The sequence below is a fragment of the Lissotriton vulgaris genome, chromosome 2_1 (assembly GCF_964263255.1).
Source record: "Lissotriton vulgaris chromosome 2_1, aLisVul1.2, whole genome shotgun sequence".
Lineage (NCBI taxonomy): Eukaryota > Metazoa > Chordata > Amphibia > Caudata > Salamandridae > Lissotriton > Lissotriton vulgaris.
Window position 1 is genome coordinate 1,820,270,001 of NC_141687.1, and position 7,135 is coordinate 1,820,277,135.

Below are 7,135 nucleotides of genomic sequence, written 5' to 3' on the forward strand. Positions count from 1 at the left end.
TCCCCACCATTTCACCTCGTGCAATTGTCCTCTCAGTCCCAGGTTACGTCCGTAAACCTGCTGGTCAGCGTACTTGGATGCCTAGTGCACAAAGGAGTGCCCAACGATCCACGTCACCGTCTTACCACCCGGGCCACCCACGCAACCTACGAAGAAAAAAGATGTTAGAAACGAGCAAAACAGAAATCACAAACCAACAACCTGCCTGGGACCCCACCTACTTTCTCACATATCGCTCGCAGCAGCGAGACTTCCAACGACCAATACTCCGGATCTGGTCCCAGGACCAACCCAAACGAGCCGCTGCAGTGGCAGCCCCAATACGGAAAGAATGAGTACCAAACCCCGCACCATTCATCCCCAGTCGACCCAAAGCCATCCTCAACACCGCCAACAGCTGGCCCGCCGACAACCTCGCACCCGAAGTATGCTGGAAAATTTCACCTCCCCGCGGGCCCCCAGCCCCGCAGAAGGAGCGCCACTCTCGCACCGGGCAAACCGCCCCACCAGACTCGTTCAGCCACACCCACGTACCACGACCCATCTGATCAGTCTTCGAGCGGCCCAGCCAAATCTCCAAACGCCCCGCATCCACCCGCACATCCTCGTACAACCGCCCGGGCCCCCGCCTCGTGCCCAGCAACTCAGACACGCGAAACGCCCCGAAAAACATCCACACCATGCACAGGCGAAACAAACCCACCTCGGCCCGGTCATAGCAACACTCAGGCAACACCCCCACCAGACGCACCAACAGGTCAAACGTCACCGCCTCCCGCAGGCGTCTCCCCCCGACACCCCTCTCCCGGTCCCACCCCCGCAACATGCGAGCTAGTACCACATCCTTGGTGGGGTCGAAACCCAGAAACAGAATACAGTAAAAGGAAATGCCAGCCAACTTTCCAGAAATCGTAGCAGCAGTCAGGCCCCGGTCCATGCAGGAGAGCACATAGCCCCTCACACCACCCAGCACTTCCGACTCCCCACTCACCACACCATCCACCGTCCAACCCATAAAAGAACTAAATTCAGACCATGCCAACCGATATGTCCTCCTTGTGGACGGTGCCAACGAACCCTCCACCAGACCAATCATCCTCACTCCCCCAATGCCCAGATGCCGGCCGGCAGCTCGGTCTTGCAGGCGTCCGCTCCCGGCGCCAGATGTCGGAACCGCTGCCACTGCGAACGAGACAAAGCATCCGCAATGTCATTATTCGCCCCGGGGACATGCTTGGCCCGAAACACCACATTCAATTGCAGACACGCCAGCATGAACCTTCGCAACAGCTTCAACACTCGCAGGTCCCTCGCCCTTTGGTTATTCACAAGGTCCACAACCGTCATGTTGTCTACGTGGAAAAGCACCGTCCTGTCCCGAAAGTCATCCCCCCACACCACCAGGGCCACCAACAAAGGGAAGAACTCGAGAAAAGCAATACTCCTGCCCTGCTTCATCCAGGAGGCCGGCCAGCTCTCCGCGCACCACCGCCCATCCCAAAAGACTCCAAACCCCGCTGACCCAGCCGCGTCAGAAAAGATCTGGCATTGCCACACCGCCCGCTCCTCATCAAACTCCAAGGGCACTCCATGAAACTCCTGCAAAAAGGCGATCCAAGTCCGTAGATCCGACCGCACCCCCAGCGAGATCCTCACCCGGTGATGCGGAAGCACTGCCCCCGACATGGCCATGCCGAGCCGCCGACAGAACGTGCGCCCCGCCCGCACAACCCGGCAAGCGAAGTTAAGGAAACCCAGCAGCCTCTGAACCGCCCGCAAAGGGATCCGCCTCTCCCCCACAGCCCACTCCAGACACTCCAAAATCTCCTTCACCTTAGCCGCAGGCAGACGTGCCAACCATGCAACCGAGTCCAACTCGATCCCCAGGAACGTGAGGCAACAGCTGGGACCAGCCGTCTTCTCAGGCGCAAGAGGCACCCCAAACTGCACCGCCAAGGCCTGGAAACGCGACAGAGCCCTGCCACAATCCCCCGACCCCGCCCTGCCCAGGAAGAGGAAATCGTCCAGGTAGTGAGTGACCTCGCGGCACCCGCTCACCCTCACCATGACCCACTGCAGGAAAGAGCTAAACAATTCAAACAAGGCACAGGAGATGGCACAACCCATGGGAAGGACCTTATCGACATAGATGGCACCCCCGAACTGCATGCCCAAGAGCCCGAAATCCGCCGGGTGAATCGGCAGGAGCCGGAAAGCTGACTTGATGTCGCACTTCGCCAGCTCCGCCCCGGGACCACAAGAACGCACCATCCGGACCGCATCGTCCACCGACGCATACAGCACCCTCGAGTCCTCCTCTGCAATGAAGTCATTCACAGACCTCCCCTCCGGCCATGACAAGTGGTGAATCATCCTGAACTCCCCTACCTCCTTCTTTGGCACAACCCCCAGTGGCGAGACAATCAGGTCCGGCAGCGGCCAATCCAGGAACGGCCCCGCAACCCGCCCCTCCGACACCTCCTTCCTCAACTTTTCACCCACCACACCCGGCAACTCCTTCGCCGACTTCAAATTCTCTGCCCACCGCCGCTCCCTGGGGCCCTGATAACCCACCCGAAAGCCTTCGGTGAAACCCCAAAAGAGCCGCGCCGCGGCCTCGCGGTCAGGATAGCACGCGAGCCACGGGGCCATAGCCTCCACCTTAACCGGAGTAGGCGCCCTTCGGGCCAGGCTGCCCTCGCCCCCTGGCGTTCCGCCACTGTTCAGAAGGGGTGGCGAGCGAGAGGCACTGAGTGATGGGGTGCTTCCCTCCGCACTTAGAACACTCATGTTTAAACTTGCACGGGTACCTGGAGCAGAAACCCCGACTGTAGCTCCAACACACTCCTGTGGTGGCCCCCCCCGGTTTGGGCGGCTGTCCGGACACGATGGTGCTGGGCACAGTTCCGCCCCCCGCCCCGCCCTAGGCGGGACGCGTCGGAAAAGATCGATACAACACCGGCAAACCGCTGGCCGTATGTGTAGAGGCCGACGAGTGCGACAACGCCATCCACTGCATCCAAAGTTCCTGATCCACCTCCCCCCAGCTTTTCTCCGGATCGGCGCTGACCCTGGCCCGGAACTCCTCGTCATAGCTCAACCAAGCAAACCCCCCAAACTGCATCTGAGCCTTGCGGATAATGTCCATGTATTTGAACAACGCAATCGCCCGATCGAGATACCTCACACAATAGACGCTAGCATAGATCAGAAAAGCCGAAGTCCAATTCTCCATGGTGATAGGCACTCTAGGCCGCCTCGTCAATTCCCACTCCTCCTCCTTGGAACCCTCCTTCGCCTGAACCTCCCGGTGCAGTAACTTAAAAACATCCACAAACTCATGTCTCCAAATCTTCTCCCTCATTTTCTCGGACAAATGTGACCCCAACGGCATTGCCAGCCCCATGTACGGCATTTTCTTCGGGACCTTCACCCCTTTTTCATCTTTCCCCTCACTCTTGTCAGTCTGCACCCCCAAAGTTACCGACTTACCATCCACCTTCTTACCATCCTCAGGTGGACCGCCCGAAGGCGCCCCCCCTCCCTCACAGACCCATCCCCCACTCCCACCGACCGGCAGGCCCGCTTCCTCCCCTCCACACCCCGGGGTGCGTCATCCCAAACCGCCCACCAGGCACTCTCACCTGTTAGTGCCTCCGTCCGCTCCCGGGGCCGTCCCCTGGACTCTTTTCCACGGGCCTTCACCGGTCCAGTCTTCTTCCGAGATCCGGGGTCGACCTGCAAGACACCAAGGTCGTCACCCCCCGCTGCGCGGCCTACGCCTTCCAGGTCATCCCGCACCTCCCCCTCTTCCAACTCCTCGCTCTCAGCACTGTAATCCAGTTCAAGCACCGGTTCCTGATCCACACCATCAGTCGAGACACACTTCACTGCACGCTTCACCCCCTTGGCTCCACACTCGCGGCCACGCTGTACGGTGGCGCCACCAGAACTCGTTGCCCGATCCTGCGGGGGAGGGACAGCCGCCGCGGACTTCCCTACTGCTTCCGACCTGCGTCTGGGAGCCGTGTTGCGCCCCGCTAGGCCCCCCTTGGCTCTGCCGACAACTGCCGACTTGGATCCCCTCCCGCCCCCCAGGTCGCTCGAACCTGGCAGGGCCCCGGCACCATCGGGCCTCAAAGCCGTGCTGGCCGTCCCTACCCCGGCCGCGCCCCCAGTAGAGTGGGCGGCCAGGCCTGACCTCCTCAACCTCGCCTGCCGGATCTCCTCCTCCTGCCTCTCCGCCTCCCTCTCCTCCTCCAAGGTAGTGGTGGGAGGCCCCTCAATGTCGGGGCCCCACACAGAACCAACCCGGGCCCTCGTCTCCTCAGCCCACCTGACCTCCTGAATCTGTTCCAAGATACGCTCCCCCCTGGCCCTCTCCTCCCAGGAGACAGAACCCCAAATCGGGGGGGGGAGCGGCTGGCCGTGGCCAAAAAATTCGCCCCCCCGTGGGAAGAACCCCACCTGGTGGAAACCTTGAACCCAACCCGGGCCGCCAATGGGAACCAGAGAGGGGAAAGCACTCCTGCCCACCGCAAACCCAGGCACCAGCGGCCGAACCACGGCCGGGGTGCCCGCCCTGGAGCCCCGGGACAAGTCAATCGGGCCGCCCCCAGCTACCCGCAGGTCCAGCCCAGGCCCATCCCCACTAAAAGAAGCCCCATCCAAACGAACCAAGGCCCCGGGGGCCCCGCCGTCACCCTCCGACCCGACCAGGCCCTGCGCGGGCCCAGCCCGGGCGTCACCTAGCTCCACCCCCTGCGCAGCACCGTCCGGCGCCAACAGAGGACCCTGGAGCGGAAGCTCCTCGGGCACGGCCCGCACGGCCGCCCCCGAGGCCCCAGGCAAAAACTCCAATTGGGGGAAGGGGCGTGTGGAAGTCGTCCGACGCTTCCCGCCCCGCGCAGTATCCTTAGGGACACCCGCCCCCCTCCTGGCCCCCGAGCCACCCTCCTGAACCTGGTCGTCCTCCAGGCAGGCGAAAACCGCCGCCTGCACCCCCGCCGAGGCAGCCCTCGTGCCTCTGGTGGCCCCCACCCAGGCCTGGTCCATGACCCCGGGCCTAATCAAGTCATCGCGGCCGGCCCTATCGAGCAGTAACAAGGCCTCACGGACCTGTTCCGCAGACACCCCAGACATCCCGGCCAAATCAGCAACAAAAGCCAGAGAAAGAAATACAAAAACCCAGCTGTCGTAAGAACAGCTCCGAGAACAATTTCCAAAAGTAGCACTAGGCCTCAAACTACGCACTAACTACAACTCTTTTCGAGCTCCCTCCCGATGGTGCCAGGCGCGGAAAAGAGGAAGATCCCTTCCTCCCCCGCGCTTAAGTACCCACCCCCTAGCTCCTCCCCTTCCCCTGCCTGGACTATCCCCTGCGCGAAAGACCCCGGGGAAAGACTAGTCTGCGACTCTGCTTTCCCCGGGGCCCGGCATACCGCAGAGCCAGTTTTTTACTACACGCAGCACTCACTAAAACGCTGAGGTACGTCTGGGGGGACATAGCAGATGAACCAAAAACACACCTAACACTCCAATTTTTACACATAATAGGAGCAGGCCGACATCTCAGCAGAGTCATTAGTGACACATGCAGCGGCCCAACTAGTGAAGCTAAAGGAGCACTGGGACACAGATCTACAAAGCACGGACCGGGAGTGGGCAAAGATATTAGAAAGCCCTACCTACATACCGATGAATGCCAGGTTTGGCTAATACAATATTACATAACACAAAGAGCTTACATGACACTAGCCTCAATTAATCGAATTTTCAAATGAGAAGATGCATGGTTCCCTCGCTGCGGACTAGTGGGAGGAGACCTCCTACACATGCTGTGGGCATGCAACAAGCTGACTGTCTTTTGAGAGACTATTACAACACAATTAAAAAACTGCACAGACCGCACCATAAAGTGGAACTGGGAGGTGTGCTTGCTGGGTCTATACCAGAAGTCTAAAAAACATAAAGTGACAACCCGCTTTATAGACCTGGAACTCATAGTGGCAAAACGCCTCATTACTAAACGTTGGAAGTTCCCTGACCCCCCGTAGCATGGGATCCAATACTCACAGACCTCCGAGGCACATGACAGGACCACTTAGAGATGCAGGCGCTATCCCAAGCGCCAAGCAGAGCACAAGAGCATGCTGAGAGTACCCCACAGTAGCTAGAGTTCCCCCTCCCAGTGAGCATCATTTCGGAAGTGGGGCATGGGCGACACGCGTACAGCAACCCTAGACATGTACCCAAGATTACACACACTAAAATTGAGCCAGAAGTACGAGAGATGTTGGCAAAGGAAGGGGCGGTGTGACTTATGAAATGCAATGTAGTGGCAACACCATCTGCGCTAGATTCAACAATTGTGTGAGATGCGATTCCCCTACCCCTAACCCCTTATTCCATCGTTGAGCCCCTAAATATTAACATGGTATTACAAGCAGAATTGTGTAAATTCTTGTTGAATATTTGTAGACAACATATTATGTTGTTACAGCAAGTGCTGTACAATTTTTTCTTTAATATCAGATACAGAGCATGCAGCAAGACGTATACCACTAGTGGCAAGTAGAGAACGTACAAGATGCAAGTATGTAATCCCAGATGTCTATATATGCTGTATTACATGGAAATCAATAAAACGAATAAAGACATGTGTAAAAAAATAAATGAAACTACATGGTGAGTACAGGAAAACCAAGACCGTACATAGTTGGGAACCAACCTGCGATCTTAAATACTGGAAATCAGAGTCAAGGAAAATGCCAAGACACAATAGAATTGTACCCCATCATCCAGCCGAGGGTGGTGGCCAAAGCGTTGAGTAAACGGAACAATCCAGCAGTAATTCCAACACCAATTCACAAGCTAAGCCCACAGCAATAATCAGAAATCAGCACTGGGGCAGAGCCGGAGTGCGCCTGCGGTAGATCCACTATTGCAAAACCCCAGACAAAGGCTAGGGGGTTAACAACAAGCACAGTAACCACAATGAAACCTGCTCAGGATTGCCAGGCAGAGAACACGCAACAGGCATCCTACATCAAGTGGAAAACGGACAGCATCCCAAAAGCCATGAAGAGCTACCCACTAAGGGTACGGCGTTAGAATTGACACAGGTGAACTTATT